Source organism: Labrus mixtus, chromosome 17 (genome assembly GCF_963584025.1).
Source record: "Labrus mixtus chromosome 17, fLabMix1.1, whole genome shotgun sequence".
NCBI lineage: Eukaryota > Metazoa > Chordata > Actinopteri > Labriformes > Labridae > Labrus > Labrus mixtus.
In genome coordinates, this window is record NC_083628.1 from 1,588,818 (window position 1) to 1,604,999 (window position 16,182).

Below are 16,182 nucleotides of genomic sequence, written 5' to 3' on the forward strand. Positions count from 1 at the left end.
GGTTTGGAAGAGGTGTGCTTCGACACGGTACAGGTCATGCACGAGCACAAGCACGGGTACACGACTTAGACAGCTGAGTGTTCTGGCTGTATCTGATTAAAATGACTCAAAATAAGACACAATGTCAGCAAAGTACAGCCGTCATGATCTCTGTGTTGTTCTCTGATGTGCAGAAGGACTCGACCATGCGTCCTTTTTTTTTTTTTTTTTTTTTTTTTTTTTTTTTAAATTCGGCCAGCTTGTAAACTAAGCACGCTTCATAATTACTTAAAGCCATGCATGTGCTGTATTACGATGTTATGTACAAGAGGTAACCAGGCTCAGGCCCGGTTAGTCCTAGAGCAGTGTGAGCACAGGCCAGCGGGGGAATGGGGAAGGGGGGACAATGGTGCTCAAGCATGCTACGAAGCAACTAGGCCTAGTGTGAGTGCATAAAGAACGAAAAAGAAAACAGTGTTATGTCAAAGACGGAAGAAGTGGCATAACTTTAAATTAATCTACAATTAAATGAATCAGTAATCTGCTACAACTTGTGTTCATTTCATCTTTGAAGAACGCAAAAAGGAATCATGGGGTTGGATTATTTCCAATGTAAAAAGGATTTCAGTCTGTCTGTAAATGGGCCAACTTGTCCCTACTCCCTTGTTAAACGCAGCAAACAGCCACTGTTAATTTGAATCAATGATGGTCTGTATCAGTCTTTCAGCTGACATCATGTATTGATCATGTGGCTCATGGTGTGCTTAATGGAGCCCTTTAACAGTCATTATGTTTCTTTTTGTTTTGCAAAGTGATGTTGAATTATAAAAGAAAAAAGCAAATAGAAGTCCAGAGAAGAGCCAAAACATATTGTGAAAAAAAGACAGGAATGTTGACCTTGGTTATGATCCAGGTATCAACTGTAGATTGATGCAAAGCCTGCAGCACAGTGAAAGTTGTGCAAACAGAGCTGGGGCAAAAGGCAAGAAGTCAAACAAGTGAATGATGAAATGCTGCTCTTTAAAAAAAACCTTTCCCGGCTCAAAGATAAACCTGTTCCTGCCAGCAAAGAGGAGGCTTCGAGCAGGAGATAGACGTCTAAAGCCTCCTGTTGTCTTCACTATTCAGGTCACAAGATGTGTTCGTCCACATTGTCCCCGAGACAAACTGACTTTATGGTTAACGCAGACCGTCTAGACGCCCAGAAATGTGTCATCTGTAGTCAATGTTTAGAGCACAGAGGCCGGACTGAAGGAATAAAGTAATCCAGTTGTGGAAACACAGCGACACGTTGTTCTAACCCGGGCAGCACATGTTTGACGACATGTATGAATGTGATAGTGACTTTAAAGGCCCTAACACACACCAAGGAGATCGTCGGCCCGTCGGTGAGTGGTCGTCACACTAGTTTACCCGACAGCCCCAGTCTGTCTTTTTTTGGCCAATTCAACATCTTGAATCGGCGTCGGTGAGAGGAATCTCTCTACAATTGGCTGTTCGGAGGTTTCATTTATCTCCAGCTTTCGACACAGGTTCAGGAAAGCCTCTTTTTCTTTGACTCTAGATTTTTTTAAACTGGTGTAACTTCTTGTTTTTCCCATTAATTTATGCCTTAGAGCCAGGGTCTGAAATCAACTTTTCCACTCACTGACTAGAGTGGCAGGTAGATAAAACATCCACCGGCCGAGCAGATTTCTCTAACCTAAACCTAAATAAAAATCAATAAATTAATACTCTGGAAAGTCGGCTGACAACTAGTACCTTTTTTTTTTTTTTGTGTGCAGCAGTGACCTCTGTAGTCACCTCCGTGGGAGAGTAACTGTGTTTGTATGTGTGAGCATGAAAAAAATCCAATTAGCAAACGTTAACACCAGCACTAGTTTGGTTACCTCATACTATTGGACTAATCTCATGTAAACAAAAAAGCTACAGCTTCAAAAAATACCTGCCTACTTGAGTACTAGGCCTAACTCGCCAATGGAAAATCTGCCACATCTGGCACTTGGCAGGTGTTTATTTCTAACCCTGCTAGGAGGCCTCTCTTTTTAATCTATGTTGACGTGTTTGCAGTATTACAAAGAAAAAATGATTCTATACATGTGTGAATCTTCTCGCTGTTTAATATCAAATTGCCTCCAGACTGGAGCTCCCTCGTTCCTGTTTTTTGTGTGACAACATTGTATTTTATAGGATGCTGACTGCACACAGAGCTTGTTTGGCAGGTGTATCATGTGCCTTGGCTTCAGAGAGAACAGGGTGGGGCCCTCTTGTTGTTTCTTGTTAGAGTTGGATAAAATGTTAAGATGTAAAAAACATCAGAAAACTGTTCAGGGAGACAGGCTTTCCTCAAAAGCCACATCCAAAAAAGAAAAAAGAAATTCCATGACAGATTGAGTGTACTTCTAATTGCTGAGGTTAAGTGTTAGCTAATTGCTTAAAACAAAAACAGGCCAGACCACAAACTAATAGCTGTGTAACCTGCAGGGTAGAGTTCCTGGGATGATTAAGATATTAATAAATTCTAGCAATAGGAAATGACTTGACATGAATGGATAGCCTCACATACCTTGTCATTTAGGACTCAAGCGCCTGGATCCCAATGGATGGCAGAGGATAGATCCAACAGCAACAATCTGCTTATCTAACGAAAAAAAAGACAAAAAAGAAAAAGGCAACATAAGCACAAAAGTAAACAACATTAACTGCTTCAGATAGACTGGTATCCTAGTATAACTGTTAGGGCGATACTTTTAGTTTAACTTCAATCCTTACAGAACGCCGTAACAAGCTCCGTCATCTTTACGTCTTTGTACATTCATATAGCCCTGTTCAGACTGCAATGTCAAGGCCTCATTTACGCCCCTGTGACGCTTCAACTTCAATATGAAAGCCACAGAAGCGTACTGTGGGGCCAAGGTGAACACCTCATCTGTGCTGCCTTTGGATGTGTATGTGGAGCTCTGTGCTGTTCTCTCTCTCTCGCTTCCGCAACACAAGGTGAATTCAGACCTGGATGCAGATATTAAACTGTTGAGAAATCAATATGAATGTCTTAAGGCATGACGAAAGTGGTGCTGAGTTGCACTTTAAAACGGGCTTCTGTTACTATCTCTGAAGGAGAGAGAAGTGGGATCACTTCGTTCCCCCATCACGCCTTTGTGACATTCACAGTGAAGGCGACAGGCCACAGTGGTGTAAAGATCCCGCCTCCAACGAGCAGTCTGAATGGGGCTGAAGGGTCAATTCCTGCATTTCTTTATATAAAGCTGTAAAATGAGTTGCTATCTGATTCTCATGATTTACATAAACAAACAAAGTGTCTTTCTTTTTTGCATATTATGGAAATATTGAAACAGCTGTAAAGTGACATTTAAACATGGCTGTCCATAAAATCTGAGATCTAAAACTAATAGTGACACTACAGTCTCTTGCAACTAATGTGATGTATTGATCTTTGGATAATCCCTTCCAAGCATCGATGGAAATCTGCCAAAGTCAAAACAGATTAATTGGATTAGATTAAGCTCCTGTAAGATGTTCCATGGTGCATGATAATAAGCAGTCAAATTTAGGTCAAAAGAGCCTCTTTCTCTCTCATCGTGTTAAGTTATGCGGGCCGAGGATTGGCTTTGCAAGTGTGGATGCTAATGTTGGGTATGTTCGGAATAGAAAAGATTTGTCAGCAAACACTCGAGAGAGCTGTTGAACAGGGCCTGCATGTATTAAGTTAAGATTATGGGGGGAAAAAGCCTCCTCCTATGTGCACAGCGAGTCCTGCCTCAGGACATGAGAAGAAAAGATAGAAAACAGAAGCTGCTGAACACTTCTGCAGAATTATTGTAATGCACAATCGAAATGTTTTCATTCTGCAGAAATCTGTCTATTGTATGGAGGTCATCCAGCTCGTCTTTAAAAAAAAAACAAAAGCCTGAACAAGTCTCAGCATTGGAAAGCGACAAAATCTTGCCTCTCATGTCAGAGCACAACACGGGAGTATTGTCCCTGCATGCCTGCAAAAGCATTAGCCTTGCTAGCTGATCTGAGACAAAACCGCACCAGCTAAAAGATAGCATCATCCCTCCGCTATCTCCATTGAGCACAATAGAGCTATAGAGGAGGGAAAAGGGGAAGGGATGAAAAGACTGAAGAAAAAAAGGGGAGGTGAAAGAGAAATTTTGACTTATTCATAGGGTCTCCCAATCAGCTGGGAACACACTGAGCTGCACTGACTCATTAGTTTCTGCTCCACTTCCTCTTGGGTCCTTTTTATCCTCATCTCATCTATTTGGGAGAGCGAATCTTTGACAAACAAAACAAGTTCCCGCCGTCACGTGCTGCAGTAAAGCAAGAGAAGTGTCAAATTTTAAAATGGGGGTGTTGTTGACAATGGGGGATGGGGGGCATTGCAGCTACAGCAAAAGCCTCTTCTCCTATGCAGCAAGAGCTCAGTCTCTGCTGCAACCGTATACTGTGAAAAGTAGACGGCACAGGAAATCACCTTGAGCCTTGTTTACACAAACTCTGTCATTGCGGAAGTACTTCGTCCCTTACACAGACTGATGTGCTTCGGTATCAGGAAACGTTCGCTCATTTATAGGGACAGCTTATCAGCTGTGAAATATATGTCACTACTTCCTGCTTTCATTCTTAATATGGAGCATCTCTCTGCAAAGTAGGGATGGGCATTAGCAGGAATTTCAATATTCAGGTACTTTCATTTCATTATGGAAGAGTCCTTGTCTGAGGAAATCTTTTTATGGTAAAAATTATAAAGCATGTAATAGAATGGACTTCCCGGTGGCCTGCTACGTGTTCTATAGAGTGCAGATCATCAATCAATGCGGCATTTCTGTAGGACAGCATTCAAATCTCAGTTCTGAGTGAAATGACAACTGATGGATACGTAACTGAGGCTTTTAAGTGGCACAAAAAAATGTATTTGGGTGTGTAGTAACAGCCACTTTGTCAATAACATTTCAAATCAGCCTTTAATTCTTCTTCGCTCTCAAATACATTTCCTCCACTCCCGCCGCTGTGGCTCGCTGTGATGGTGGTTGTACTACTACTCGACGATCGGCATCAGCTAGCTGAAGCCTTCTGCTTACACTAAAGTTAAGTTAATCCCGAGTCACCATCTTCATTACTAGTAGCCTATTCTTATGTCACCTGTCAAGTTTAACGCTGTTGCTGCTGTGATGGTGCTTTGCGTCAGCACCAGGCACTGTCTACTGTCTGCAGCGCTGCTTCCACACTGCTATGTGGCGGGAATTACTTCAACGTGACAGTCCTGCGCGCAAGCCTGCCCATCAGTAGTAAAAACCCATTTTTCAACCCCGGAGGTTTCCACTTGTTCACAAGTTTGTTAACTTCTGTATTTTTAAGTGGTGTGCCACATTTCCTGGATATACTCATCTGACCTCATTGCCGCTGCAGGTCAACGATGTCCCACGATGCAAAGTGCGACAAGTACGCATGACATTTGTTTCTACACAGTGAGAAAAAAAGGCTGTGATGTAATGGTGCACGGTCAGCCTTGCGCTGGTGTGTGTGCTTCGGCTGTTTACAATATTGAAGTATGATCAAAAACTGGTCTCTCTAATGAGGCTTGGTGAAAAGGTGCAGGGCTTGATGGTCTTTATGCAGTCTATTACAGAGATGGAGCAGTGTAATGGAGTTGTTTGTTTTGTCTTCTATGGTTATAATGTCATTATTTCTGATTACTGGCATAATTATGTATTAGTAGACGTTATATCAGCTCCATGTCCTAGCCACTCTGTTCCTTTGCTCTGCTAATAAAGACACACTGTAAGCTCAGATCCAATTGGCTTGTTTTCAGAGAATATTACACTCACTGCAGGTAAAAGGTGTGTTTCATAATGACATCCAACACTGAAAGAAGATACTCGTGGATCAGAGTAGGAAAGGACACGACTCAAGGGTAGGCACTAGGCAGCAGATGTAAACACAATCAGTCACATGACTTCATTGCCGGGCCATGGTGAATTAAGGTCAGTGAGCAAGGTGCTTCCGACCAGCCTGTGCCCGTTCAGCTGGGTTTTTTAAAAAACTCATAGCACACCGCAGCGATTGAGAGCCAAACATGGAGCTTCTTTATGAGCCACAATCCACCACTATGACTGTGCACAGAAAACCAGATGTCTTCATACAGCCAGTGAACTGTTACATGATGCACTAAAATGCAGCTCAGGGGATCTCTTTACAAATTAGCAGCTTTCAAAACAAGTGTGAACATACTGTGGATTCAGTGACTCAAGCGTTCACTGGAGGTGGCCATCGCATATGTCCACATTTGCAGATATATGCGTCATATAGACTGTGCTAGAGATACATTTTATTATATTTATAGTAAGTGCAAGCAGGTTTTATTTATGTGCCATCAATTGCATGCCAAGTAAAAACAGCCTACCACAAATTAGCGTTCGAAACATTAATACTATGGATTTCTGTAAGGACTGTAAAAAAGACGACACAAAGAGAATAAGGGAAGTTTCGCAAAGAATGACTGACAATTGTTGTTGACTGAGCAGGGACAGATATATGATTACAAGCAGTCACTTCAGATGCATGCACGGGGCATGAAACATTCAGATCAGATTTGTGCTGCATTCCATCAACTTCACACCGACAAAAAAAGAGACTTATTTTGAACTAAATGTAACGCGTCTAAACGGGTTTGAGTCTGTGGAAATGGATTCGTAACAACCTAGCTTGTCCCTGACTTTTTCCACTCCAGTAATGAACCGTGGACATACGGAGTCCATCATATGCAACATACAGATCCAGATCAAATTATCCTGATATCCTCATAATATGCAAAACACACTTCACTATGTTTCTCTAACTCTAATATGTGTCTCTAATCCGTCTACAAACCCCCCAATGATGAGAAAAGTCCATCCTCTCCATCTTCTGCCTGCTCCACTTTTCAGAAAATGTGTGCTCTAACAGGCCGTTTGGAGATTTTCCCTTCATGACATCCCAAAGGGCAGTAACCCCTCCCCCCAGGTGGGTGACACTCACACAGCTAGGTGTTCGTTCTGCCCTCTGAGTCCGGGGTTTTATTATAGGCATGATCAAATACAGGATCAGAGTGGATTTAGAACAAGAAACTTCACACACATGTTTTGGGGAGCTGTGAAACTTATTTACACTGGTTGAAGAGGAGGAGGATATGTGACTTTTATAAAAGAAAACATAAATCGAATACAAAAAAAATAATGTACAGAACAGTACAGAGGCTATAAAATATTTATGGCCTACATTTTTGGCTGCATGTTGCTCTGCAGTGAATATGAATGAACATGAATATGGATGAACCAGGCTGCACTGAAACCTATTACTGTCTCAAACCATATAAAGAAATTCTGAGGATATGTTATCTGACGCAGTGTATATACTTCGCTTAATATTCAGCTGCAATTTAGAAGACACCTTATATCACAGAATGATTTTGACTTAACATATACTTCAGTATAAATGCAACATGCTTATTACTTATAGAGAAGCCAAGCCGGCTGCCCTGAGGACCCTTTCCTCTGTACATGAGGCGTGTCATAACCAATAGGCTATCGGCGCTTAATAAGCTCATCATTCATAAAAAGTAAGAGGGTAATCATCCTCTGATTAAAGCTTACATTGACGGGAAAAAAACAATATCAAATATTAAACAAACAGGTCATACAGCGGCCCTTGTCAAGAGACAGAAACAAGATGCACTTGTTGTGATTTTATTCTCAGTGCTTCATCTGAGTACACAGCCTGCCCTTTATCCCTGAAAAACACGAGGTAGACGCCAGCCCGTATTCTTTGCATTAGCCAAGTTTTGTGTCTTTTTTAAGTCTGATAAAATATATGGCAATGTGTCACAGTTCAAGGTGATATATTGTTTAACTCTGTGACCAACCTAACGCAGTTAAGCTCAGCCTTCTTATCATGTGGCGACAGCCTGAAGACAATGCATTGCCCAGCCGCCTTCTGCAAATAAAATCAGTCGGGCTTTATTGTTTGCAGATCGCTAGTAGCAGAGATATGAGGCTTATCTATAGCTGATGTTGCAACAGACCATTTATTGCGGGGTTTACGTCTAAGAACATGTCTCGCCTCATTGGTGATTCAAATTCTTCCAATGCAGATGTTCTTCTACAAATGTTTTAATGTATTGTAGTCAGCTTCTATGACTGCATAACTGCATTAACACCAATCTACACTAGATTTAGCTTTATGAACACATATGATCATATTGTTGATCACATGATATCCCTTGGGAGAAACTGAATTCCCTGATGTATTTTTGAATTGACAGAAAAGGTTATAAACTATGATGCAAGTCTGCATTTCTCTGAGGTAAAGACAGACTCTCAAATCCCATTATGAACCATCCATCTATTGTAAGCAAAGGCCTTTCTCGCACTTAACAGCCTTTTCATTCGATATTGATATGAACAGCGGTTAATGTACGAGACCTGCTATTTGTTAACCCGCTTTAATGGCCACTGAGCAACAGACGAGGAATGGAAATCAATAAACATGGGCTCATATCTTTGATTTATCATTATGAAATCACAAAGTGGTGGTAAAGTATTGCTGCAGGTCCACAGACGTTCCTCGTATTGTATAATGTGTGTGCGTTGCAATGATTAGCCTATTAATCCATCACTTTTTAAATTATGAAATATATCTAGTCATAGTTCTGATGTCTTTGTTCCTCTAGGACAGTTTGGAGAATACCTTTACAATTCTACAATTAATTTATCAGACGCTTTTACCACTAGCGACAGAGAGTCAGAACAGTACAAGTAAGGATCTAGAGAGGAGGGAACAACGTCAGGAAGTGAAAAACGAACAGCTTTAAGTCCGATCGGACACACAGGTGATGACAGGAAGTGACCAGAGGCAGAGCACAGGTGCTGACAGTTGATGTGATGGCAGAAAAGTTGCATCATTATCACTTACTGTCTGTGTGAGTATCTCTAATTGATGCTTCCTTAACCTGAATATTTCTTCACATTTATGACAGTTACCTGAAAAATTTGGGTTTCAGTTCAAACACAATATTAAGGATGTCATCTTGATCTTTTGGGAAACAGTAATCACAACTTTTTCAATGATTTCTTACATTTTTAAGACGTATTCAAAGGAGGAAGTTACAAGTGTAATCAAAAATGAAATGCATTGTGACGTTCAGCCCTGAAGAGCAGCCACAGTCAGTATCTCACTGAGCAGACAAATTTGGTTCGGAGAGGTGTGTCAGTGCCTTTAATACCCGCTGAGTCAGGTCAGTGGGACTGAAACATTGCCATGAATTATAAATATCAGCTGGGGACATCCCTAGTCTCGATTTAGCCTGCTCCAGATCAGGTTAGCTGTGCCGCAGCGTTGGTTATCATGGTTAATCTAACCTTAGGAACAGTGTCACTGTTGGGGAATCAAAAATAGGAATAATTTCTGAAAACTCCTGGCTCTTCCTTTATTCTTCCTGGAAGTGGCAATGGTTTGGCTAAAGATGGGTTTCTCTGGTGGCTGACTAATCCCATGAACTTGTTTGTTGCATGACCACACTTGCACACAAAACCAACTCAAGTTTCTGTACCTTTATGGATGAACACTTCCTCATTACCAAACACTTCCTGACGCCGCTATCAGAAGAAATGTCTTGAAAAGTCATGGAAAGACTCAACGTGAACCATTAAACTGCACAGGGAAACTCCCAAACCAGTCGGAGAACATGTGCAAACACAAAATTTTACTAACTACTTCTTAAACAAAGATGTCACACCAGTTCAAACACTCTGTGAACTGTGTGTAGAGAGGAGCAGTGTTAAGCAGGCTGCATGAAAATGACAACACCATGTTTATCCTCCACTCGCTTTGCTATAGAAGCCAAACTGGAATAGACGTGATACACACCAGAACTGGAAGGGTGGGTGGGCTCCATCTTCTTCCCTACATGATTTCTAGAAGTAAAACTGTAAGTTTGCATGGTGATAAAAGTTATTTCAATTAACCATACAGGCATAGGAGACCCAGAAATGTTACCACCTCAGTGTGGAAGCTGAAGATAAAGCTAAGAAACATTTAATGTAGAGGATGTTTCTGGAGAATTTAAATTGACAACAAAAAAGGTGTAAAAGCGCTTTGAGTGGTCAGAAGACTAGAAAAGCCCTCAACAAGCTCAAGTCCATTTACCATTTACATTCCTCCAAAGGCTAGAGGTCATCTGCTAACCCTGTTGGCACACGTTGTTGTGATGATACCAGAGGGGAGAAAATTAGCCTTATCGACTCCAGACAAGCTAATAATGAAATAGCAGTGACTGGAGATACGCTCCCATTACGTTTTGTGGAAGGAGAAAGCTTTGGTGAGATGATGGTGTCTGTTGAGCAGGAGAAGTTAGCATCACGGCTAACAACAGCTACGAGAGAGGAAAAGATGCAGCAGAAATGTGCAGAACAAACTCACTTATGGACAGCTCTCACCATGGAGTTGTATGTCACCACCACTTATCACTTCATTCAGAAATGGGCTTTAAAGACTGCAGTCCTACAGACATACAGCACTGATGACAGACACAAAAAAAAACAGAGTGGACCACTGAGGGGTATGTATTCGTCAGCGAGTAATCGTTCATGAAAGTGAAATCTACACATGCAACAGCTTGTTCTGCATGCACCTGCTTTAAAAGGGAGGGGGCAGGGCTGCTTACACAACAAAAGTCTATCAACCAGACACAAAGCACAAAGAAAAAGAAACCCACATCAAATCTTTACTCATGTGTACTCTTTTTGATGCACGTTAACTAAACACATTCATCTGCAATGAAGACTACGGTTGTGTTTTCAGGGTGATCTTATTACAAACTACTGAAACTGAAACTTGAGTTTAAATTAATTTGGTTTAAGCTCTGACAATATAAAAAATGGCCAGCTGGCAAGGTTTTCCATTTTCCCCGCAAACTGCAGTGCCTAACAAGCTAAATACAAACTGATACACCTCCTGACAAGTTTGGCCACCGTCAGGATGACTCGTCAGTCTCTAATAATGTCATATGTGTGCTAAGACATTCAGCATGTGTTCTTAAGGCCACGTCATGAACGTCATTGTTTGCAAACTGCTCTAGGATATCTCTCTTTCATTTTCCAAAGGATAAAAAAAAGGGCACATTAAACTAGTTCCAGGGAAGTGCACTTAGATGATCACATCACAAATATTAAGAGGATATCTTCCCTAAATGTTGCCATTAGACAAACACATTTACAGTCGCAGTACTCTGCAAACAATCCACGTTTGCTCACACGCTCTGAGTTCAGCAGTGGTATGGTACGACACAAACACACCCTCCTGACCCCCAGCTGTTTTCTATTCAACTGATATCCCATAGGTTCACAGTTCACCATGACTGTGTCCCGTTTCAACGGGCATTACATAATCTTAAGGAAGTAAAAATAACATTTCATTGGGCTTTAAAAGTTATCCCCATCAGGGAGAACCAAGCTGAGTTTGAACCCAGTCAACAAGACACTTTGATGCTTAAAAGAAAAAGAGGGAAATGTGGCTTGAACTTTGGTGAACTTGGTTTTATCCATTGGTATTTTTACTTCAAGTCCAATTATGATAGATGTATGAAAATGAAAAGCCCCAATGGAGGCATTGTGGAGACTGAAATGACCATTTCAAAGCCACACAGACAATGATAACAAGGGAACATGCCTTGGCAACTTTTCTTCAAATCCTTTGATTTCGCGGCGCCGGTAGCATAGTGGTTAGTGCGGGCGCCCCAAAGCTGTCTGTTCCTTTTCTAGCTGAATCCCAGATGAGTAGCACAGGGCACCTATCAAACCTCAAGCTTTAAAATGCTATATCAACAAAAAATAAACACATATGGGGCGCCAGAAGCCTAGTAGTGTGTGTGCGCCCCATGTATGGAGGCTACAGGCGGCCCAGGTTCGAATCTGATCCATGGCTCCTTTCCCACATGTCATTCTCCACCCTCTCTCTCTCCTTGGTTTCTGACCTTACCAAATGTCCTATCTCTGAAATAAAGGCATAAAAAGCCCCCCCAAAAAATCTTAAAATAAAAATCCTTTGCTTTCTTTTCGAGTCCAAGTGACACAACAAACTGTTACGCAAGTGTTTCTGTAACAATACAACTTTGGCACCAGTTTGAGAAAAGGAACAGTGCAGCTGAGGGCCTCTGTTTGACCAAAACCTTATCTTCCATTCTTGATAAGCTCTGTTGTAAATGATCACACAGGGATAACTTCAGGCAGGAAATGGTCACCAAACACAAGTAGGCTTTCAACACATCAACACATACCACTGTGGCAAGACTCTAGATTACAGAGTACATTATACTGAAGATCAGCCTTGCATGACATTGTTTGCTTCTGGTTTAAAATGATCAAAGGAGGGAGGAAGATTAATTCAAAGTGGATTGTAGAGTTTGAGCGAACAACAAGGAAAGGGAAGCAACAACTAGTTTATGGCTGATTGAATGGTTAAGCTATTTTTTTAAGTTAAAAGAGGTCTTACTTCTAGCTTGTTTCCAGTTCCTAAAATGCTATTTTTTTCTGGATTCTTCACAACTATATGGAGTATATGATATCAAATGTAAAATCCTGTGATGAAAGACAAATTTCGGACCGTGTTTGACAGTTCTATCAATCTATCAGCTACTCTCAGATGAATTTGTGCCAATTTAACGGTGAAACACAAACAGGTTGGGGGATTTTATGGGGGATTTAGACGGGAAATGCTGCAAACACAGGTGTTATTTAAAACATGCAAAACCGCAGACTGACAGAAACTGAGTTAAAGCTCTAATATGCTCTCTTTATTTTTGTTTATCGCAATTCATATGGTTATTGATCACTGCATATGTTTCTCATATGGTGCAGACATGATGAAAACTAGGGCTGGGTAATATGGACCAAAACTCCTATCTCGATATTGTTTAACGGAATGGCGATACTCGATATATATCGATATGTATTTTATTAACAGTGAAAACACATGGAAAATAAACTACCTGTTTGTGAAGATAAAAATAATGTTAAAAAATAAAAATATTCCTTAAATACAATAAAAGAGAGAGAGAGGAGGACAGACAGTCAGTCATCATCAGTGAGATGAGAAAAAGGTGACCTGGCACCTCTGTAACGTTATTTTAATGCAACATAAACTATATCCATATTAACAATGTTGTCTTACCCTATATCTTGTTTGAAAATATACCGATAAATCTTAAAAACGCGATATATTTCCCAGCCCTAGTGGAAACCTCTACTTACTGCCTGCAGAGTTTCTGTAAAGTCCATCTTGCTAATTTCAGGCTTTAGTTCATCTGGATCATATCATAATTACATCTTTAATGTATTATCAGATAATCCACACAGATGCATAAATGTGTCACTGCGTTTTAAAACTTAAAATTGCTTTGGATTGTGGCCCAGGAGCTGCAATAATTTAGAGGTTGACAAGATCCACACTGCATGCATAACATCCTGCAGTCACCACGAATGTCATTCAGGTGGTTTTGCACCTCCTCAACATTACATGCTTCATGATTTGCCGGAGATTTTTCGTGCAGGTGGCACATAAAACTATCACACACACACAAAAAAGCACATGACATTGATGTCCTAAAAATCAAACCTATAGGAGATTAGCTCCGACATTTACTGTATGTCCGACTTTAATAGGATTAAATGACACTGGAGTTAAGTGGGAGGGGTGGTAATCTGATTAGTGAAGTGGTGAGAAAATTAAAACAGCGATATGTTGAGGGTGCAGAGCTGTAATCCCTCCGTCGGTCGAAGCTGCTGAAGCTGCTCTGCAACAAAAGATGTGACTGCTGCTGCTGTTGCACTGCAGCTGTTTACATTATAATGTGGATGAAACTGTAAACATGTTAATGATTGCTTCTTCTGTTAAATGCATTTCACTGTGCCATATTTAAGAGACAGCCTGGTGGCTCTGAATAGATAAAGAGTGTATAAACAGTCTGCCATGTACAGCTGTTCATGTGAAACATACCGAAAACAGACAGCTGCTTTAATCTCCTGTTACCGTCAGAAAAACCCCATTTTAGTGAATTAAATACATGACCACACATTATTAAACACTCGAACTGTTAAAACGAGGCTGCGTGAGTGTAATTTAACTCAAAATAACCTGAATTAAATGTTAATTTAACTCGGGTCGGACAGCATCAGAATGGGACCCTGTAACGATACTGCGCTGATGCTAGCGGCTGTTAGCATGCTATATATAAGGGGCCCCATATACAGAACTTGCGCTAACAAAGACACTTACCTTTGATTAATGTCGAGTCAGTGTGTCGCTTTCAGGCGTCCAGGTTGTTGTCAGGGTGTACTTATCCAAAATGTGTGCAAAAGAGAGGGCATTAGCTTTCCTCCGGGGGTTTTAAAAAGCGTAGTTCAATGGGGGTATTTTTGTGCTAATGTTAGCATCGAGCTAACGTTCCCCTCTTATAACGGCTGGCCCTGAACATTCTACTGCGCGAGCCCTCCTCAAGTTGTTCCAACGTTTCCGTCCCGCAGTTGATTTCACAATAAAAGCATGTAAAGCTTCCAGGTGTTCACGTAAAAAAATAAAATAAAAAAATAAAATCGAAAGCGAAGACGAAGACGAAGGGTGGGAAAAACGCTCCTGGATGTTTTTTTTTTTTTTAGCACCCAGAGCATTTAAAAAAAAAAATCCAAAATGTCCACAAGATTCAGCAAGGAAATACAAAAAAAGACCTCCGACAACGCGAGAGCTTAATTTCCTCTAAAGTGTGCCGCACCCAGGTGTTTTCACTCATAATCCCCCGGGCAGCTTTTCGACACTGACGAGTTTGAAGCTACATGGAGGCTATTTGAGACCAAGAAGAAGAAGAAGCGACCTCTCTCTCTCTCTCTCTCAGTGTGTGTGTGTGTGTGTGTGTGTGTGTGTGTGTGTGTGTGTGAAGTGGGCTGTCCACCAGAAGTCGCCTTTCCAGCCCAAGTGGTGATGCGTTCACTGTCTCCGACACTTTCAGTTAATCCGTCTCTCCAGGGGCGCATTCAGGGGTTCTCATCTCAGCCCCTAAAGAAGTGGTTCCCAATTTTATTTTTATTTTTCGTCAACCCATTTTGACTTTGAAAACACATTCAGCTTTTTTGCTAAAATTAATTTGTTTTGAATCCTGTAGACATTTTCAACTGTGTTTGCAAGTAAAAAATAATTTTAAACCACATTTAGGCTTTTTGTGTTTATTATTCTGGACAGAGGAAGAAAGGCTGGGATGACATTTCTGCACAATGGAGACTCAAAGATGCAGCAGTGTCCTTCTTTTACATCACTGTGACTACAGGGAGACACTGAGGACGACTATCTACAGTGAGCCTGAAGAAACAAAATAGCGTGAGGTTAATCACGATAATAAAATCAATGCATTCATTTCAGACCTTAATTAGCCGTGATTAACTAATCCTGACAGCCCTAAAAAATATACAACAACAACAAGAGGAAACGTGACAAGGGACTAAAAATAAAAGACTTAAAAGAAAAGTGCTTAAAGAAAATTAAATTGACTAAAATGGTAAATGGACTTGACCTTGTGTAGCACTTTTCTTCTCTTTCATATTAGGTCTGAGAGTTTAAACAAAAAACAGGACAGTATTTTAATCAAAAACGTCTATGTTTCAGTTAAAAGTTTTATTTACAGCAGTTTTACTATTAATGACATCACAAATAAAGTCAAAGACGAAGGAAACAATAATTTTATCATCAAATAGCAACTGTAATATTACATTTTCTTCACCAGTTTGAACTCTCATATAAGTATTTCCTATCCAGTGGCGCCCCCTAGTGTACACACTACTCTTTTTTCCTCGCAGGGGATTTACACATGTTCTAAAAAATATGCAAATCATTCCTTCTACAATCTGGTAATTAGGACATTTTCCTTCATCCTGTTCATGAGAAGAGCAGTCTGGAGCCTAATGCCTTTAAAGAAAGGGACTGATATGGATGTGTTAAAGGAATTTAAAGGACTTCCTGCTTGAACATGTGCCCTTAATGCATGTAAGACTATCATTTTTCTAATCCCTCCGTACCTTAGTCTGTGTCCGATCACTGTAGATAGATTTCTAGATTAAGATTAATTCAAGGTTAATAGAAATGTGATTTAAAAAAGGAGAC

The 16,182-nt window shown here is 40.7% G+C and overlaps 1 protein-coding gene across 3 annotated transcripts in view; it reads right to left on the reverse strand.

The window, feature by feature from the left end:
- Positions 1-14,914, reverse strand: part of erbin (erbb2 interacting protein) — a 69,894-nt gene extending 54,980 nt beyond the window's left edge. For 2 of the 3 annotated variants that reach the window (XM_061060966.1, XM_061060965.1), the window contains exons 1-2: positions 14,311-14,914; positions 2,546-2,620 (exon numbers count right to left, since the gene is read on the reverse strand). The gene's annotated coding sequence lies outside the window, so the exon portion shown is untranslated. The remainder of the gene's footprint in view (positions 1-2,545; positions 2,621-14,310) is intronic. The other variant, XM_061060967.1, reaches the window with a different exon arrangement.
- Positions 14,915-16,182: the final 1,268 nt, after the last annotated feature.